The sequence below is a fragment of the Stenella coeruleoalba genome (assembly GCF_951394435.1).
Source record: "Stenella coeruleoalba genome assembly, chromosome: 3".
In the NCBI taxonomy this organism is placed as follows: domain Eukaryota; kingdom Metazoa; phylum Chordata; class Mammalia; order Artiodactyla; family Delphinidae; genus Stenella; species Stenella coeruleoalba.
Genome location: NC_137148.1, coordinates 128,302,166 through 128,324,198, shown reverse-complemented (window position 1 = coordinate 128,324,198; position 22,033 = coordinate 128,302,166). Strand labels below are relative to the sequence as shown.

At 38.9% G+C, this 22,033-nt stretch overlaps 1 protein-coding gene across 1 annotated transcript in view; it reads right to left on the bottom strand.

Annotated features, from left to right (window-relative positions):
* Positions 1–22,033, bottom strand: part of G3BP1 (G3BP stress granule assembly factor 1) — a 1,009,408-nt gene that overhangs the window by 4,991 nt on the left and 982,384 nt on the right. The window contains exons 24-25 of the transcript XR_013827805.1: positions 3,463–3,590; positions 2,425–2,465 (exon numbers count right to left, since the gene is read on the bottom strand). The gene's annotated coding sequence lies outside the window, so the exon portion shown is untranslated. The remainder of the gene's footprint in view (positions 1–2,424; positions 2,466–3,462; positions 3,591–22,033) is intronic.

Genomic DNA, 22,033 nt, shown 5'->3' with positions numbered 1-22,033 from the left:
CCATACATCCATGGTCAACTGACTTTTGACAAGGGTGCTCAGACCATTCAATGGGGAAAGAATAGTTTTTTCAACAAATGGTGCTGAGACAACTGCAAAAGAATGCAAAAAAAAAAAAAAAAAAATGAATTTGGGCCCCTATCTCACACCATTACAAAAATTAGATCAAAGTGGATCAAAAATCTAAGAGCTAGAACTAAAAACTCCTTAGAAATAAATACAGATATAAATCTATGTTACTGCAGACTAGGCAACAGTTTCTTAGTTATAATAGCAAAAAGCACAAGGAATAAAAGATAAAATAGATATGTGGAATTTCATCAAAATTAAAAACTTTTAAGCATCAAAGGATACTACCAAGAAAGCAAAAGTACAATACACAGAATGGGAGAAAATACTTGGTGGACTTCCCTGGTGGCGCAGTGGTTGAGAGTCCGCCTGCCGATGCAGGGGACACGGGTTCGTGCCCCGGTCTGGGAAGATCCCACATACTGCGGAGCGGCTGGGCCCGTGAGCCATGGCCGCTGAGCCTGCGCGTCCGGAGCCTGTGCTCCGCAACGGGAGAGGTCACAACAGTGAGAGGCCCGCATACCGCAAAAAAAAAAAAAAAAAAAAGTTATTCTTTAAATTTTTTTCTCCTTTTTGCTAATATGGTAGGAAACAACCTCCCTTTCTCCTTTTGTTACTCCACCTTTCATCCAGACAACGTGAAAAAGACTAGTGTTGATGATTATTTCTTGATTATTAGCAAGAAAGTTCTGAAATCAAATAATGCATAATTATGACTGTGTGCTGTAAAGTTCTAAAATGCATTTAAGTGTTCAGAAATCTCCTTCAGAATCTCTGCAAAAGGTATCTACTTCCTGCACTTCCTCTAATTAAATTCACTTTTCTTCAAGTACCAGTAATCAGTATTTTTCAAAAACTTATTCTGATTAAATTTCATTTTTATTAACTTTCACTTCTAGTACCTCCTGGTATAACAATGTTTTCTACAATTTTGCCATATAGATAATATATCGTACTATACATATATACACGTGCACATATACATTTATACTTATATGTATGTATATATACTATGTGTGTGTATATATATATATATGGTATTTCTAATACAGTTCAGATTATACAGGTTTTTATCAGAATGTACCTTCTAAAATAGTATTCGCTGGAAAACACGTTCTATGTTTTAAAGTATAGACTATTAAAAATGAGCTTCATGAATGTATGAATGTAACTGTATATCCAAAAAAAGGCAAGTACAAATGTGGTTTAAAAATTCTTCTCAATTATTTGCTACTTGTACTCTTTTACTATTTATCCATATGTTTTTCTTTAAAAACTACTCCATGATGAACCAGGGCAGGAATTATTTTTTATATTTTATACCTGAGGAAAGTGAAGCTCAGAAAAGTTACATGATTGTCTCAGGTTCACAAAGTTAAATAAGCTTCAGATTCAAGGGAAAAAACAAAACCCCAAATGCCCAGGTCTTCTTTTTCTAATTAAACCTTTTTTTTTTTTTTTGTCCCCTGGACTCCAGTCTCCCTCCCCACACTCAACCAGCTCCTCTCTACTGCTTTGTGTATGCCATGTACTGAGAATAAGGAAGGTCCATGTGGGTGCTAAGACTATACAGAGAAGTTGCTAAGAATACAGGTGAATCTTAAGAATATGATCTTTGAAGTACAGTTAGGGTTTGGATTAATGTTGAGTAGAGAGAAGTGCTATATTAATGGGGGAAGGTACCACCAAACAGGGCATATGGAGCTGGTGATGAGCAAACTGAACTACTGAGAATGCACTGCCAGTGTTAAGATGGGGAGAGATGAGGTTAGAAACGATTACAAGTAATTCAACTCAAAGAATCAGTATTAGTTAATGAAACTCTCCAGCAGTCTATTGGACTTTAAGGGCATGTTTTTGTTTCCTGTTTAGCTCAGTTAGGAATAGAGAAGGTAAGACTTCCTAGATGGGAATTTGCCTCATGTAGCAAAACCTTAAGCACATTTCAAATGACATGTTTATCTTGACCCATTCAAATCTCTTTAGTGCAATTTGCCTTAGTAAATTTATTTTCATATATTTTTTAAAAATTTCATTCAAAAGAGTTTCACAATTTTAAAAGTGCTCCATGTAGGGCGAGGGAAACACACAAAAAAAGTGTTCTTTATTGGGCCGGAATGGGGGAGGAAAACTATAGGAAAAAGAACTCTTATTTTGTTATAGTTCTTTTAAGTCATTCTGGTGTTCCCTTCCTTCTGTCTCTGAATTTGATCCTACACCCAGTCCTGTCATTTTCCATCCTGAATATATTGTGGCTTGTTTTGTTCCAGTTATCACCTGGAATTTACCTATATCTTTCTATTGGTCCATTTGCCCTCTTACCTCTCTCCCATCTGTCAAGATAGCATTACTTACCTTTCAGATTGGCAAAGATCCAACAAGTCTGACAACATTCTCTTCAGAAAAAGAAAAAAGGAAAGTTACTCTTACATTCTGTTAGTGGGAATGTAAACTGCTACAATCCCTATGGAGAGCTTATTGGCAATAGGAACATTTCTTATACATGTACATTTTTACCCAGCAATGCACCTCTAGCATTTGGTCTTCAAGTTATTAAAGTCAAGAATATGAAAAGATACATGCATCATCCTATGAACTGTAGTACTTTGCAATTGCAAGACTGGAAACCAGTAGGGGACTGTTTGAATAAACAGTGATGCATTTGTCTTTTGGAATACTGTAAGAAGGATAAGACATGTCTCTGTATACTACCATAGCATGATCTTCACCACTTATCCAAGGGAAGAGGGAGACACAAATATGACTGCATATTTGCTGATAATTTTCCATTTAAAATCATTAACATTAAACATTAAATTAAAAATTTAACATTAAAATCATTAACAGAAATCATTAACTATAGGGGAAGAGAGGGAATACAGTGGAGGAAGTTGTTTGTAGATTTGACTTTGTATACATATAATTACATAAAAATAAAAGTAAAAAGCAATATGGAAAATCTAAAGCAAGATGAAACAAGTGAACCTGTGCATCACAGTGGATGCATTAATAGTGGAGAGGAACTATTCCAAATTACATTAAAAGCAAAGTGATTTGACCACATATTTCCAGTGGGATATACCCTATGGACAAAATGGGCTGTAAAGAGACTTAAATAGTTTTAAGCACTTATCTTTATGGTGGTCATGTTCGTATTTTTATTCAGAGACTTAGTTAGGTGTGTGTTGTCTAATAGAACAGAGTGTGTTAGTGCCTTGGAAACCAGGATTGTCATGAGAGAAAGGAGATACAGATGAAAGATTGTTTCAGTAAAAATCCTGAGATCTTAAATTTGAATTTAAAGCATGAGCTCAAGATATATTACATCTTTAAAACAAAGCTCTGTCTTTGAAAAGTCCTAAAAACAGTGACAAACCCTGGGGCAGTGAGTACCATTATTACTTGTACTGTGGTCTCCAAACATTACTTCCTGTAGAGGAGCTGGGATTTCTTGGTGAAAAGTTCAATTCCAAGTCTAATGCAGTAAATGTACATACTGAACCTGGAGTACCTTCTCATACCTGAAAGAAAGGAAATTACCACAGATTACTACTTGGAGACCCTCTCCCTGATCAAAAATGGAAAAATTTGAGTATTAATCAGTTGATAACTTCAGTAGGTTGAAATACAAATATGTTTATATCTGAGTTTTTAATGATATTTTAAAAGCACTCATTTATCATTATTTTGACAGTATCATTATTTGTAAATTAAAGGGAAATAGCAGTCATGTATCCTCTTTCCTTTCATAAGCTGTACCCCAGGGACAAAATAGTTAATGGAGGAATATTTTTTAATAGAAAGATTTTAGCTAATAAGTGAGTATAGAATGACTGAATTTGGCGATTACTTTGTAACTCCTGATGCACTAGTGGATCTAGGCCATGATCATCAGTGGCTGCTAACACCACAAAGATAGAGACAATCTCCTGAAGTACACGATGTCACTGATGAGGACTTCTTAACAAAGAGTCAATCCATAACCTAACTAATTATCTACTGATTTACAGAAAATACAGGAGACAGAGGAACATATTAAATAACACAATGGATTTTCAATCAGCGAAGTTCAGGTCACAAGAAGTTCTCAGGAAAAAATATATAGTTTCACCAACAAATCAAGTTTAAGGAATGTAAAAAGGATAGAGGTGGAAACCACAGAGATAAGAAGACTTAAAGAGACCTATTAAACTGTTATAATGCATGGACCTTATTTAGATTCTAGTAAAATTTTATCCACACACATGCATATACATATAATATATATATTTAATGTATACACTTATATATATTTTATGTATATTTATATATTTTGGAGAAATTTTAAAACTGAACAGATTTAATGATATTAAGACACTTTTGTGTTTTTTTGGCGGTACGCAGGCCTCTGACTGTTGTGGCCTCTCCCGCTGCGGAGCACAGGCTGCGGACGCGCAGGCTCAGCGGCCAAGGCTCACGGGCCCCGCCGCTCCGATGCATGTGGGATCTTCCCGGACCAGGGCACGAACCCGTGTCCCCTGCATCTGGAGGCGGACTCTCAACCACTGCACCACCAGGGAAGCCCTATGCTGCTTATTTTTTAAGTATGAAAATTTTTTTGTTGTTAAGTATGCAAAAGGAGTCATTATTTGAGAAATAAAAACTGAAATAGTTAGAGGAAAGAATATGATATCTTAGATTTGCTTCAAAATAAGGTGGATAGGGCTTCCCTAGTGGCGCAGTGGTTGAGAGTCCGCCAGCTGATGCAGGGGACACGGGTTTGTGCCCTGGTCTGGGAAGATCCCACGTGCTGCAGAGCAGCTGGGCCGGTGAGCCATGGCCGCTGAGCCTGTGTGTCTGGAGCCTGTGCTCCGCAGCGGGAGAGGCCACAGCAGTGAGAGGCCCAAGTACTGCAAAAAAAACCCCCACAAAAAACAAAAAAAAAATGGTGGATAGGGAGCAGGTGTAGGTGAGGACTGGATAAAACAAGTAGGGACTCAAGTTGATAATGGCTGAAGCTAGGTGATAGATACATGAAAGTTCACTATAGTATTTTCTCTCCTTTTTTTTTTTTTTACATCTTTATTGGAGTATAATTGCTTTACAGTGGTGTGCTAGTTTCTGCTTTATAACAAAGTGAATCAGTTATACATATACATATGTTCCCATATCTCTTCCCTCTTGCGTCTCCCTCCCTCCCACCCTCCCTATCCCACCCCTCTAGGTGGTCACAAAGCACTGAGCTCATCTCCCTGTGCTATGCGGCTGCTACCCACTAGCTATCTATGTTACGTTTGGTAGTGTACATATGTCCATGCCACTCTCTCGCTATCTCACAGCTTACCCTTCCCCCTCCCCATATCCTCAAGTCCATTCTCTAGTAGGTCTGTGTCCTCATTCCCATCTTGCCCCTAGGTTCTTCATGACCATTTTTTTTTTAACATTCCATATATATGTGTTATCATACGGTATTTGTTTATCTCTTTCTGACTTCACTGTATGACAGACTCTAGGTCCATGCACCTCACTACAAATAACTCAATTTCGTTTCTTTTTATGGCTGAATAATATTCCATTGTATATATGTGCCACATCTTCTTTATCCATTCATCCAATGATGGACACTTAGGTTGTTTCTGTCTCCTGGCTATTGTAAATAGAGCTGCAATGAACATTTTGGTACATGACTCTTTTTGAATTATGGTTTTTTCAGGGTATATGCCCAGTAGTGGGATTGCTGGGTCATATGGTGATTCTATTTTTAGTTTTTTAAGGACCCTCCATACTGCTCTCCATAGTGGCTGTACCAATTCACATTCCCACCAGCAGTGCAAGAGTTCCCTTTTCTCCACACCCTCTCCAGCATTTATTGTTTCTAGATTTTTTGATGATGGCCATTCTGACTGGTGTGAGATGATATCTCATTGTAGTTTTGATTTGCATTTCTCTAATGATTAATGATGTTGAGCATTCTTTCACGTGTTTGTTGGCAGTCTGTATATCTTCTTTGGAGAAATGTCTATTTAGGTCTTCTACCCGTTTTTGCATTTGGTTGTTTGTTTTTTTGTTATTCAGCTGCATGAGCTGCTTGTAAATTTTTGAAATTAATCCTCTGTCAGTTGCTTTATTTGCAAATATTTTCTCCCATTCTGAGGGTTGTCTTTTGGTCTTGTTTATGGTTTCCGTTGCTGTGCAAAAGCTTTGAAGTTTCATTAGGTCTCATTTGTTTATTTTGTTTTCATTTCCCTTTCTCTAGGAGGTGGGTCAAAAAGGATCTTGCTGTGATTTATGTCATAGAGTGTTCTGCCTATGTTTTCCTCTAAAAGTTTGATAGTGTCTGGCCTTCCATTTAGGTCTGTAATCGATTTTGAGTTTACTTTTGTGTATGGTGTTAGGGAGTGAGCCAATCTCATACTTTTACATGTACCTGTCCAGTTTTCCCAGCACCACTTATTGAAGAGGCTGTCCTGTCTCCACTGTACATTCCTGCCTCCTTTATCAAAGATAAGGTGACCATATGTGCGTGGGTTTATCTATGAGCTTTCTATCCTGTTCCATTGATCTATATTTCTGTTTTTGTGCCAGTACCATACTGCCTTGATTACTGAAGCTTTGTAGTATAGTCTGAAGTCAGGGAGCCTAATGCCTCCAGCTCAGTATTTCATTCTCAAGATGTCTTTGGCTATTCAGGGTCTTTTGTGTTTCCGTACAAATTGTGAAAAATTTTGTTCTAGTTCTGTGAAAAATGCCAGTGGTAGTTTGATAGGGATTGCATTGAATCTGTAGATTGCTTTGGGTAGTAGAGTCATTCTCATAATGTTGATTTTTCCCATCCAAGAACATGGTATATCTCTCCATCTATTTGTATCATCTTTAATTTCTTTCATCAGTGTCTTATAATTTTCTGCATACAGGTCTTTTGTCTCCTTAGGTAGGTTTATTCCTAGATATTTTATTCTTTTTGTTGCAATTGTTAATGGGAGTGTTTTCTTAATTTCACTTTCAGATTTTTCATCATTAGTGTATAGGAATGCCAGAGATTTCTGTGCATTAATTTTGTATCCTGCTACTTTACCAAATTCATTGATTAGCTCTAGTAGTTTTCTGGTAGCATCTTTAGGATTCTCTATGTATAGTATCATGTCATCTGCAGTCAGTGACAGCTTTACCTCTTCTTTTCCGATTTGGATTCCGTTTATTTCCTTTTCTTCTCTGATTGCTGTGGCTAAAACGTCCAAAACTATGTTGAATAGGAGTGGTGAAAGTGGGCAACGTTGTCTTGTTCCTGATCTTACTGGAAATGCTTTCAGTTTTTCACCACTGAGGACGATGTTGGCTGTGGGTTTCTCATATATGGCCTTTATTATATTGAGGAAAGTTCACTCTATGCCTACTTTCTGCAGGGTTTTTATCATATATGGGTGTTGAATTTTGTCAAAAGCTTTCTCTGCATCTATTGAGATGATCACATTGTTTTTCTCGTTTAATTTGTTAATATGGTGTATCACGTGGATTGATTTGTGTATATTGAAGAATCCTTGCATTCCTGGAATAAACTCCACTTGATCATGGTGTATGATCCTTTTAATGTGCTGTTGGAATCTGTTTGCTAGTATTTTGTTCAGGATTTTTGCATCTATGTTCATAAGTGATAATTGGCCTGTAGTTTTCTTTCTTTGTGACATCATTGTCTGGTTTTGCGATCAAGGTGATGGTGTCGTTGTAGAATGAATTTGGGAGTGTTCCTCCCTCTGCTATATTTTGGAAGAGTTTGAGAAGGATAGGTGGTAGCTTTCTCTAAATGTGTGATGGAATTCGCCTGTGAGGCCATGTGGTCCTGGGCTTTTGTTTGTTGGAAGATTTTTATTCACAGTTTCATTTTCAGTGCTTGTGATGGTCTGTTCATATTTTCTATTTCTTCCTGATTCAGTCTTGGAAGGTTGTGCTTTTCTAAGAATTTGTCCATTTCATTGTCATAGAGTTGCTTGTAGTAATCTCTCATGATCCTTTGTATTTCTGCAGTGTCAGCTGTTACTTCTCCTTTTTCATTTCTAATTCTATTGATTTGAGCCTTGTCCCTTTTTTTCTTTATGAGCCTGGCTAATGGTTTATCAATTTTGTTTATCTTCTCAAAGAACCAGCTTTTAGTTTTATTGATCTTTGCTATCATTTCCTTCATTTCTTTTTCATTTACTTCTGATCTGATCTTTATGATCCCTTTCCTTCTGCTAACTTTGGGGTTTTTTTGTTCTTCTTTCACAATTGCTTTAGGTGCAAGGTTAGGTTGTTTATTCCAGATGTTTCCTGTTTCTTAAGGTAGGATTGTATTGCTATAAACTTCCCTCGTAGAACTGCTTTTGCTGCATCCCATTGGTTTTGCGTCGTGTCTCCATTGTCGTTTGTTTCTAGGTATTTTTTGATTTCCTCTTTGATTTCTTCAGTGATAACTTCGTTATTAAGTAGTGTGTTGTTTTGCCTCCATGTGTTTGTATTTCTTACAGATTTTGTCCTGTAATTGATATCTAGTCTTATAGCTTTGTGGTTGGAAAAGATACTTGATACAATTTCAATTTTCTTAAATTTACCAAGGCTTGATTTGTGACCCAAGATATGATCTATCCTTGGGAATGTTCCATGAGCACTTGAGAAAAATGTGTATTCTGTAGTTTTTGGATGGAATGTCCTATGAATATCAATTAAGTCCATCTTGTATCATTTCAACCTTGTGTTTCCTCATTTATTTTCATTTTGGATGATCTGTCCATTGGTGAAAGTGGGGTGTTAAACTCCCCTACTATGAGTGTGTTACTGCCGATTTCCCCTTTTATGGCTGTTATGTATGAGGTTTATGTATTGAGGTGCTTTATGTATTGAGGTGCTCCTATGTTGGGTGCATAAATATTGACAATTGTTATATCTTCTTGGATCGATCCCTTGATCAGTATGTCGTGTCCTTCTTTGTCTCTTCTAAGAATCTTTATTTTAAAATCTATTTTGTCTGATATGAGAATTGCTACTCCAGCTTTCTTTTGATTTCCATTTGCATGGAATATCTTTTTCCATCCCCTTACTTTCAGTCTGTATGTGTCTCTAGGTCTGAAGTGAGTCTCCTGTAGACAGCATATATATGGATCTTGTTTTTGTATCCATTCAGCCAGTCTGTGTCTTCTGGTGGGAGCATTTAATCCATTTACATTTAAGGTAATTATTAATATGTATGTTCCTATTCCCATTTTCTTAATTGTTTTGGGTTTGTTATTGTAGGTCTTTTCCTTCTCTTGTGTTTCTTGCCTAGAGAAGTTCCTTTAGCATTTGTTGTAAAGCTGGTTTGGTGGTGCTGAACTCTGTCAGCTTTTGCTTGTTTGTAAAGGTTTTAATTTCTCCATCAAATCTGAATGAGATTCTTGCTCGGTAGAGTAGTCTTGGTTGTAGGTTTTTCTCCTTCATCTCTTTAAATATGTCCTGCCAGTCCCTTCTGGCTTGCAGAGTTTCTGCTGAAAGATCAGCTGATAACCTTATGGGGATTCCCTTGTGTGTTATTTGTTGTTTTTCCCTTGCTGCTTTTAATATGTTTTCTTTGTATTTAATTTTTGACAGTTTGATTAATATGTGTCTTGGTGTGTTTCTCCTTGGATTTATCCTGTATGGGACTCTCTGTGCTTCCTGGACTTGATTAACTATTTCCTTTCACATATTAGGGAAGTTTTCAAGTATAATCTCTTCAAACATTTTGTCAGTCCCTTTCTTTTTCGCTTCTTCTGGGACCCCTATAATTTGAATGTTGGTGTGTTTAATGTTGTCACAGAGGTCTCTGAGACTGTCCTCAGTTCTTTTCATTCTTTTTTCTTTATTCTGCTCTGCAGTAGTTATTTCCACCATTTTATTTTCCAGGTCACTTATCCGTTCTTCTGCCTGAGTTATCCTGCTATTGATCCCATCTAGAGTATTTTTCATTTCATTTATTGTGTTGTTCATCGTTGTTTGTTTCCTCTTTAGTTCTTCTAGGTTCTTGTTAAATGTTTCTTGCATTTTGTCTATTCTATTTCCAAGATTTTGGATCATCTTTACTATCATTATTCTGAATTCTTTTTCAGGTAGACTGCCTATTTCCTCTTCATTTGTTAGGTCTGGTGGGTTTTTATCTTGCTCCTTCATCTGCTGTGTGTTTTTCTGTCTTCTCATTTTGCTTGTCTTACTGTGTTTGGGGTCTCCTTTTTGCAGGCTGGAGGTTCATAGTTCCCGTTGTTTTGGGTGCCTGTCCCCAGTGGCTAAAGTTGGTTCAGTGGGTTGTGTAGGCTTCCTGGTGGAGGGGACTAGTGCCTGTGTTCTGGTGGATGAGGCTGGATCTCGTCTTTCTGGTGGGCAGGTCCACGTCTTGTGGTGTGTTTTGGGGTGTCTGTCTTTGGCTTTATTATGATTTTAGGCAGCCTCTCTGCTAATGGGTGGGGTTGTGTTCCTGTGTTGCTAGTTGTTTGGCATAGGATGTCCAGCACTGTAGGTTGCTGGTCATTGAGTGAAGCTGGGTGCTGGTGTTGAGATGGAGATCTCTGGGAGATTTTTGCTGTTTGATATTATGTGGAGCTGGGAGGTCTCTTGTGGACCAGTGTCTGGAAGTTGGCTCTCCCACCTCAGAGGCACAGCAGTGACTCCTGGCTGCAGCACCAAGAGCCTTTCATGTACACAGCTCAGAATAAAAGGGAGAAAAAATAAGAAAGAAAGAAGGAGAAAGAGAGAGAGAGAGAGAGAGGGAGGGAGAGAGAGAGAGAGAGAGGGAGAGAGAAAGGAAGGAAGGAAGGAAAGAAAGAGGACAAAATAAAGTAAGATAAAATAAAATAAAGTTTTTAAAAATAATTAAGAAAAAAAAATTTTTAAAAAGAAAAATTAACGGACAGATAGAACCCTAGGACAAATGGTGAAAGCAAAGCTATACAGACAAAATCACACACAGACGCATACATATACACACTCACAAAAAGAGGAAAAGGGGAAAAAATAATAAATCTTGCTCTCGAAGTCCACCTCCTCAATTTGGGATGATTTGTCGTCTATTCATATATTCCACAGATGCAGGGTACATCAGGTTGATTGTGGAGGGTTTTTTTTATATCTTTATTAGAGTATAATTGCTTTACAATGGTGTGTTAGTTTCTGCTTTATAACAAAGTGAATCAGTTATACATACACATATGTTCCCATATCTCTTCCCTCTTGCGTCTCCCTCCCTCCCACCCTCCCTATCCCACCCTTCTAGGCGGTCACAAAGCACTGAACTGATCTCCCTCTGCTATGTGGCTGCTTCCCACTAGTTATCTACCTTACATTTGGTAGTGTATACATGTCCATGCCTCTCTCTCGCTTTGTCACAGCTTACCCTAATCTGCTGCTCCTGAGGCTGGTGGGAGAGATTTCCCTTTCTCTTCTTTGTTCTCACAGCTCCTGGGGCTCAGCTTTAGATTTGGCCCCACCTCTGCGTGTAGGTTGCTGGAGGGCGTCTGTTCTTTGTTCAGACATGACGCGGTTAAAGGAACTGCAGATTCGGGGGCTCTGGCTCACTCAGGTGGGGTGGAGGGAGGGGTGCGGATGCCGGGTGAGCCTGCGGCGGCTGAGGCTGGTGGGACGTTGCACCAGCCTGAGGCGCGCTGTGTGTTCTCCCGGGGGAGTTGTCCCTGGATCCCGGGACCCTGGCAGTGGCGGCCTGCACAGGCTCCCCGGAAGGGAGGTGTGGATAGTGACCTGTGCTCGCACACAGGCTTCTCGGTGGTGGCAGCAGCAGCCTTAGCGTCTCATGCCCGTCTCTAGGGTCCGCGCTGTTAGCCGCAGCTTGCGCCCATCTCTGGAGTTCCTTTAAGCGGCGCTCTTAATTCCCTCCCCTCGCGCACCAGCAAACAAAGAGGGAAGAAAAAGTCTCTTGCCTCTTCGGCAGGTCCAGACTTTTCCCCGGACTGCCTCCCGGCTAGCCGTGGCACACTAACCCCTTCAGGCTGTGTTCACGCCGCCAGTCCTCTCCCTGCGCTCCAACCGAAGCCCGAGCCTCAACTCCCAGCCCCGCCCGCCCTGGTGGGTGAGCAGACAAGCCTCTTGGGCTGGTGAGTGCTGGTCGGCACTGATCCTCTGTGCGGGAATCTGTCCACTTTGCCCTCCACACCCCTGTGGCTGTGCGCTCTCCTCCGCGGCTCCGAAGTTTCCCCCTCCGCCACCCGCAGTCTCCGCCCGCGAAGGGGCTTCCTAGTGTATGGAAACCTTTCCTCCTATCGGCTCCCTCCCACTGGTGCAGGTCCCGTCCCCATCCTTTTGTCTCCGTTTATTCTTTTTTCTTTTGCCCTACCCAGGTACATGGGGGAGTTTCTTGCCTTTTGGGAGGTCTGAGGTCTTCTGCCAGCATTCAGTAGGTGTTCTGTAGGAGTTGTTCCACGTGTAGATGCATTTCTGGTGTATCTGTGGGGAGGAAGGTGGTCTCCGCGTCTTAGTCTTCGCCATCTTCCCCTGGATCTCTCTACTTTTTTATGTGTCTTAATTTCCCATAAGAATTAAAAAGATGATAGAAAAGGAAGCCCTGAGTGGATTGGCCTTACAATAGTGTATCCCACTTCTCCTTGGGTCCTTGTACTCATGCTTGAGTCACCCTATCCATGTTTATCTTCTACATCCTTTCTCAGCACCTCTCCTGCCCAAGACTTGTCTGTGCTGTTTCCTGTGTGTGCAGTACTCTTCCTTACCCCTTTGTGCCTTCCTAATTCCTACTCCATCCTTAAAACTTTGGCACAGTTTTTCACTTCCTCAAGGATACCTCTGATTTGGTCAGATCTCCATGATGTATGCTATTGTGGTACCAGCTACCTCTCCTTCCTAGCAATCATCACACTTATAGTTTTACATTCACAGGCCCCTAAAGATAGAATCCACACCCATTTTATTTAACACAGTACACCAGTACCTGTCTCAGTTTACAGTACTCTTGTTAAAGAAAAATTTTGCATGGGACACTTTTTCAAAATGTCAAGACAGATTTTATTCAGTACTACTGCCGTCGGAGACAGTGTCTTCAGGTGAACTGAGCTCAACTCCAATCTTTGTAGAGGTGACTCAGCATTTTAAAGGAACAAGTGAAGTCACATGGAAGGAGAATGTGCAAGGCTTTAGCAGAGAAAGAAATTAGAAAATTGCAAAACGCAGGTGTGGGACTGTTCAATTTGAAAAGACTCTGTCTGCTAACCAGGGCTTATTGAAGTTAGTTAGGCTCCTACTCTCCTACAGAGACTGGGAGACAGGATTCCTACCTGTACTGATGATGACATTTCAAGGGGATGGCTCTCAGGTTCTTGAGAAAGACATTCCTGGGTTAAAGAAGATTTGACACATCTCAAAGAGAAAAGAATTTATGATTTACAATTTCTAAAGTACATGCTCTAATAAAAGGGGTCTGTAGTCAGGGTTTTGGATGGAACAAACAGCAAATTGTTTTTCAGCTTTCTCAGGCAGGCATCGAAGGACGCTGAGGTAATCATCCTAGGAACACGGCCTTGAGCTGACAGAAATGATGGCAGTGTTTGTTGACTCTTAGTGTGGGGGGTGTGAAATCATTTGTGCTGAGGGTTGCTGTTCTTATAGATGTAGGCTGATGCCTAGTTGAGAAGAGGTCCCAGAGGAGCTTGCCTGGACTTTAGTCAATGAGCGAGTCTTTGTCACTCTAAATATTTGCTGAATGTTTTTCTCATAGAGGTGAGAAAAAAGTGTACTGGAAATAAGAAGCCAGAGTTGTTCACACTGGGGATCAAAAGAGCTCAAGTTTCAGTAAGTGTGAAAGAGAAAAAGTGCTTACTCTAGGTGGAGAAAGCTGGAGCAAGGTTTTCTGATTTTATCCATTGATATAAAAATAAAAAATAATCAACACTTCCTAGTGTTATGGGATTTGTCCATTTCCAGTCCTAAGGATAGACATGATTCTAAGTAGAGAAGATAAAGTGAGATATAGTTCTCTGTGTCCATCTCTGCTTTAGGCTTTAAAACTAAGAGAACATTTTTATTGTAATATTACTATGAGCTTCTACAAAGTTATCAATAACTGAATCCACATATAGCTATCATTTGCTATAGGGTGAAGCGACCACCTCTAAATAGAAAGCACTGGGTGGATTCCTAGGTGCTTTATGATTCTGACAGCTAAAAGAAACTGATAGGCGTGATCAACAAGCTCTGAACCATTTACCTCAGTGGTTATTTTTGTCTCTTTCTGGAAGGCTCTGCAGTGTGCCTGTATTAACTGGAGCATAAGGAATGTGGCCTTCTCAAAAATTCATAATTCAGAGCACAGAACGTTGCTAATTACAGAAATAATGAACACATAAGGTTTCCTATCTCCTTAATTATTTTACGTTTTCTTCTTTTGCAAAACACAAGCCAGTTGCCTGCCGAGGTGCAATTCCTCACTCACAGAGGAAACCAAATTGTCAGCTCCAGCTAGTTGGGATCAGTAAATCTTCCTGGGTTAATACTTGGAAAGGAAGCATGCCATAAAAATTAAGGTAGATGCATTTGATCTGGGGGAGGGGATCATTTTTATCCTTTTGCTTTAAGTGGAGCCACGTGGACCTGTACGATCAACTTCACTGTGGAATGGTCCTGTGGAGCAAGCTGTAGAAACTTGGAAATTCTTAAAGAAACATATAAATATTTCTCATTTCTTTCTAAGATAGGTCACTCACAGAGGAGTTCTACCAGAGGCAAGATGTGGAATTTATGGTATTCAATAGAAAAAAAGTTACCTAATAATAATGTGGATGAAAATGTTAGTAGTTTAGAAGATGTCCTCAGAAGCATTTGATGGGTGAAAAAAACTGAGATTTTATGCAAGTCTTCTAGACCATTTCTCTGCCCACCTTTTTTATAATAAACAGCTCAAAAGTTTCCCCAAATGGCTTATCATCTTAGGAGTATAGTTTATTACAGTGGTTCTGTAGCTTTAGTGCATGCAAAGTTTACCCCAGGGAACTTCTTGTAGGTTGCTGGACCTCTTTGCTAGTGAATCTGTCTGATTCAGGAAGTCTGGATTGGGTTGCAGAATCCATAGTTTTAACTAAGCACTCAGGTAGTTATGACACACATCTTCCACGGGCCACAATTTGAAAACACTGATGATATAAAACCTGCCAGCGTATATGGCTAGAAACTCTTGAGTTGTGTTTATAATTACTATGACGATAAAACTAAATAATGTCAAGCACAGAGTTGATAATCAATATATACTTGATTAATACCTCTTAATATGAGTTTTAATGCAAGTATAAAATTGTTGTTTTAATTAGATTACAGTCCTATGAGCACCATCAGCCTCTGGTTTTAGCCCCGTTTCAAGAAAACAGGGTTAGTACTGCTGTCCTACACACTGCTGTAGGGTTCAATACTGGGTGTAGGATAGGACAATATAATGTTGCACAGAAGAGCAGGGGCTTCAGACACAGGTTTTCACAGTCCCTATCCTAGGGACTCTCTGTATACCTTTGAGAAATTCATTTAACTTCTTAGGCTTAGTTTGCTCATTCTTGAAATAATGTCAATATCTACTTTCTAGGATTATGTGATATTTAGATGAGAAAATATAAAGTAGTTAGTGCAGTTCCTGGAATATTTGTAAGTGTTTAAATGAAGAATGAAATAATTTTTTTATCCACATAACAATTCGACTTTATTGTCAAGAGGAAAGCAGTGACACCCTGGGGAATAGGGTTCTTCTATAAGCCTAGAAGCTGAAAGTTGAAGGTTTCAAGTGCACTGAGGCATATTGCCTCTAATATTATGAGAAATAGTGATTGTCTCACCACATGGCTTTGGTTAAAAACCCATAAATAAAGAGATTTGAAACATAATTTTGAACAGTTTGGACAGGGTTAGGAAATAGCAGAGGCTACAAGAAATGAGAGAAGCCATACAAATTACTGGGCCTATACATGGTACATATTACTAAAAATTTAGCATTGCTGGGAGTGAGGCAGGTTATTTTTGCCTTGGTTCTATACCTGCTCTCTACTTTCTGGTGAAGAGCCCCAAACAAAAGCCAGATTCTATGCTCATGATCTCAAGGGAACTTTATTAAATTCTCTCTTCACCAGTGAAGAACTACTCCTCTAAATTCTAACAATCATATGGTTATCAGCATTTAATCATATGAGATAATACATGTATAAACATTATCCCAGCGCCTAGTGCATAATAGGCACTCAGAAAATGTTGGCTGTTATCATTAATACTTTTCATTGCAGTTTCACTTCCTAGATTTTAACAGTGTCTCCCTAAAAACACTGAAAACTAGGGAATAATGCTAGAACTAAGAAATATCAGTCTACTATTCATTAATGAGTGGAGATTGGTTATCTAAATGGTGCTCCATTTCACTTTATCAGCACTCCCTTGTCTTCTGGCTTACGTAGCTTCTCATGAGGAGTATGTTCTGATTTTTTGTTTCTTTGTATGTACTGTCTGACTTTAAGATTTTCTCTTTATATGTGGTTTATAGCAACTTGAATATGATGTCTAGGTTTACGTTTGTGCTTTTATTTGTTGTTTCAGTATTTATTCTGTTTAGGGTTCTCTGAACCCTTAAATCTGTGGTTTGATGCCTTTCATTGTGTTTGAAAATTCTTGAGCAATATATTTATACACATTTGTTCTACCACCTTCTCATTCTCTTCTTCTAGGATTCCAATTACGTATAAGTTAGACAATTTCATATTTTTTACTGATATTGAATTTTCTGTACTACCCCCCACTCTTATTTCTTATTGGGTTTTAGTCTGAGTAATATCTATTGATTGATCGTGAAGGTCACTGATTCTTTTCTTAACCAAGTTGAGTCAGCTGATGAGCATGGAGGCATTCTTTATCTCTGTTACTGTGTTAATTATTCCTAGGATTTCCAGTTATTCTTTTTTCTTTTACTAAGGTATAATTGACATATAGCATTATATTAGTATCAGGCATACAGCATAAAGATTCTATATTTGTTTATATTGTGAAATGATCACCAAAATATGTGTAGTTATCATCCATCATCATTACAAATCCATCACAGCTAATGTTTTTTTGTGTGTGCACATGATGACAACTTATAAGATCTACTCTCTTAGCAACTTTCATACATGCAATACAGTATTTTTAACTAGTCACCATGCTGTACGTTACATTCCCATTATTTAGTTATTTTATATCTGGAGCTTTGTACCCTTTGACCACCTTCAGCCATTTTGCATACCCCCTCTGGCAACCACCAATATGTTCTCTGTATATGAGGTTTCTCTCTCTCTCTCTAAGATTTCACATATGAGATCATACAGAATATGTCTTTCTTTGTCTGATTTACTTCACTTAGCACAATGCCCTCGAGACCCATCCATATTGTTGCAAATTTTATTTTAATGGCTGAATAATATTCCATTGTATATATAGACCACATTTTAAAAAATATTTATTTGGCTGTGCCGAATCTTAGTTGAGGCATGCGGGATCTTCATTGCGGCATGCAGGATCTTTAGTCATGGTATGCAAACTCTTAGTTGTGGCATTTGGGATCTAGTTCCCTGACAAGGGATCGAACTCGGGCCCCCTGCATTGGAAGCATGGAGGCTTAGACACTGGACCACCAGGGACATCCCAAGACCACATTTTCCTAATCCACTTATCCATCAATGGACACTTAGATTCTTTCCATATTTTGTCCATTGTAAATAAGGCTTCAGGAAACAAAGGGGGGCATATATAATTTTGAGGTAGAGTTTTTGTTTTCTTCAGGTAAATACCCAGAAGTGGAATTGCTAGATCATATGTTAGTTCTTACTTAATTTATTATGATCCTCCATACTGTTTTCCATGGTGGCTGCATGAATTAATATTCCTACCAAAAGTGCACAAGGTTTCCCTTTTATCTGCAGTCTTACCAACACTTGTTATCACCTGTCTTTTTGATAATAGCCATTCTAACAGGTGTAGGTGACATCTTATTGTGGTTTTGATTTACATTTACCTGATGATTAGTGATGTTGAGCATCTATTCCAGTGTCTTTTGGCCACCTGTATGTCTTCTTTGGAAACATGAAGATTTAGATCCTCTTCCCATTTTTTAATTGGATTGAGTTTTTATTGAGCTGTATGAGTTCTTTATCTATTTTGGATATTGTCCTCTTATCTGATACATGATTTGCAAATATCTTCTCCCATTCAGTGGGCTGCCTTTTTGTTTTGGTGATGGTTTCCTTCCTGTACAGAAGCTTTTTAGTTTGGTATAATCTAGTTTGGTATAATCCCATTTGTTTATTTTTGCTTTTGTTGCCATTGGAGTCAGATCCAAAAAAAAATCTCTCTAAGACCAATATCAAAGAGGTTTTCACCTCTGTTTTTGCATAAGAGTTTTATAGTTGCTGGTCTTACATTCAAGTTTTTAATCCAGTTTCATTTTTCTGCATATGGCTGTCAAGTTTTTTCAACACCACTTATTGAAGAGACTGTTATTTACCATTGTAAATTCTTGCCTCTTTCGTTGTAGATTAATTGGCCATCTATGCATGGGTTTGTTTCTGGGCTCTTGGTTCAGTTCCATTAATCTATGTGTCTGTTTTTATGTCAATACTATGCTGCTTTAATTACCATAGCTTTGTAGTAGTTGGGAATCAGGGTGCATGATGCCTTCAGCTTTGTTCTTATTTTTACTTTTTATAGTTTTACCTCTTCTTTTACTATGCTGCTTTAATTACCATAGCTTTGTAGTAGTTGGGAATCAGGGTGCATGATGCCTTCAGCTTTGTTCTTATTTTTACTTTTTATAGTTTTACCTCTTCTTTTTCGAGACTGCTTCTACTATTCAGAATTTTTTGTGGTTGCATACAAATTTTAGGATTGTTCTAGTTCTGTGAAAAATGCCATTGAAAGTTTGGTAGGGATTGCATTGAATCTGTAGATTGCTTTTGATATAATGAACATTTTAACAGCATTAATTCTTCCCAATCCATGAGCATGGGATATCTTTGTATTTACTTTTGTCTTTTTCAATTTTTTCATCAGTATCTTACGATTTTTAGTGTACAGTTCTTTCACCTCCTTGATTAAATTTATTTCTAGGTATTTTATTCTTTTGGATGCAATTGTAAGTGGGATTGTTTTCTTAATTTCTTTTTCTGATATTTTGTTGTTTCTGAATAAAAATGCAACAGATTTTTGTATATTGATTTTTGTACCTTGCCAATTTACTGAATTCATTTATTAGTTCTAACATGCTTTTTGATGTAGTCTTTGGGGTTTTCTATACATAAAAACCATGTCATCCGCAGATAGTGATAGTTTTACTTCTTCCTTTCCAATTTATATGTTTTTTGTTTCTTTTTCTTGCTTAACAGTTGTGGCCAGGACTTCTAATACTGTGTTGAATAAAAGTGGCAAGAGTGAGCATCCTTGTCTTCTTCCTGATCTTAGAAGAAAAGCTTTCAGATTTCCACCATTGAGAATGATGTTAGCTCTGGGCTTGCCATATATGACCTTTATTATGTTGAGGTACATTCCCTCTATACCTACTTTTTTGAGAGTTTTTATCGTAAATGAATGTTGAATTTGATCAAATGATTTTTGTGTATTTATTGAGATGATAATATTTTTATCAAGGTGAATTAGCACATTGATTTGGAGATGTTAAACCGTCTTTACATACCTGAAATAAATCCTACTTGATCATGGTATATGATCCTTTTAATGAATTATTTAATTCTGTTTCCTAACGTTTTGTTGATGATTTTGGTGTCTATATTCATCAGGGATACTGGCCTATAATTTTCTTCCCTTGTGCCACCCTTGTCTGCTTTTGTGATCAGGGTAATGCTGGCCTCATAAAAGGAGTTTGAAAGTGTTCCCTCCTCTTCTAGTTTTTGGAGGAGTTTAAAAAGGACTGGTATTAATTCTTCTTTGAATGTTTGATATAATTCATTAGTGAAGTTGTTTTGTCCTGGACTTTGTTTTTTTGGGAGGTTTTTGATTGCTGATTCAATATCCTTACTAGTAATCAGTCTGTTCAGATTTTCTGTTTCTTCATGACTCAGTCTTGGTAGGCTTTACGTTTCTAGGAATTTATCCATTTCTGCTAGATTGTCCAGTTTGTTGGCATCTAATTGTTCATAGTAGTCTCTTATTATCCTTTGTATTTCTGTGGTATTAGTTGTAATGTCTCCTCTGTCATTTTTGATTTTATGTGAGTTCTCTCTTTTTTCCCCCCTGTGGTGACACTAGCTAAAGGTTTGCCAATTTGGTTTATGTCTTTAAAGATCCGGCTCTTAGTTTCATTCATCTTTTCAATTGTCTTTTAGTCTCTATTTCATTTATTTGCACTCTGATCTATGTTATTCCCTTTCGTCTACTAACTTTGGGCTTCATTTGTTCTTGTTTTTCTAGTTATTTGAAGGTGTAAAGTTAGGTTGGTTATCTGGGATCCTTCTTGTTTAGGAATTCATACCCTCAGGTGATGGCCTTTAAATATGCAAATATAAACAGTCCTGTGTGACCATAAGTGTAAATCCTGCTGGCCGTCAGGGCCAGGCAATTCAGGCATCAGCTGCAAAACTAAGGGGGCCAGATGAGTGTACAAGCTCCTTTTCAGGAAATGCCAGTAACTGGAGTGAGGCAGAGGGAGACTGAAACTATGGAAACAACCATCCTCTATCCCGGGAGTGTATCTCAGTAGGCCCCTAAACGTGTGACAAACCAGAAGCCTGACCCTCAGGCTGAAACTCCAGGGCAGGCAAATAGGTGTCTTTCACAAAAAGACTGGGGATGTGTTTCAGTCTGTTCTCTGTGCAGTGCCCTGGGGATGATAACTGGTGAAGAACTGTCTCTCCTATTGTTACCATCCCTTGGGACCCAGTAATGAAAGCCCATTGGCCACCAGAGCCAGTACATTTTGAGGTGTCCCCTAGGTGGCAACCCCCAAAACCGGGGCACTAGATATAAAACACCAAACGTGTAAAAGATCCCCTCCAGAAGATACTGGCTCTCTGGAGCACGGCAGAGGGAGAGTGCAAAGAACATCCACTCTGGAAAAGATTATAGTGAGTCCTTAGATGTGTGTTTAATTAGAAGCCTGCCCCTCAGGCCTCAGCTATGAAGGTAAGTTAATAGGTCTCTTTCCCAGAAGGACTGTACTACTGGGACTATTGCCTCTTGCTTTTCCCTGGGGGTAGTGGCTGTTTAAGAACTCTTTTCTCCATTGGTTACTGTCCTGTGGGATTCATAAGCATAAGCCCCACTGGCCACCAGAGCCAGGCACTATAGAGGTGGCAGGCAGACACAGAAATCAGGGTGATACAAGAGGATGCAAGCTCCTTTCTAGGAGACACTGGGGAGCTGGAGTGAAGTAGAGGGAGAGCACAAAGATGGCACCCAGCAGCCTTCATCCCCAGAGGGTACCCCAGCCAGTACCCAGATGTGTGTTAAATTAGATGTCTGCCTCTCAGGCCAGCACTTTAAGATAAGCAAATAAGCCTCTTGTGCATGAGGTCTGGGCACCTCTCAACTGGCTGCCTCTTTTCTGGCCCCTGAGGCAAGTGAGTCTGCCTACAGGCCCTTTAAGAGCCATTTCTCCGTTTACTACAGCCCTTTAGGTCTCGTAGATGCAAGCCTCACTGGTTTTCAAAACCAGGTGTTTGTGGGGGGTGGGGGGCAACGTTGTCTCTTACCTTGACTCTTAGGCAAAGGTCTTTAAAGTCGGGGAGCCCAATATAGGGTTCAAAACTTTTGTTCCTCAGGGAGAGGAGCAAAAACTGGGTTTTGAGTTCCTCCCCGATTGTGGTTTGCATCACTGGGGGTAGTATTTATGGCAAGATTTTGTCTCACTCTCTCCCTCTCTGGTTTTTTTCTTGTGTATCCAACATGTAGGAGTCACCAGCTAGTTTTTAGGTTGTTTCCTCAAAGGAAATTTTTCCACATGTAGATTTGGTATATCTGTAGGAGGAAGTGAGTT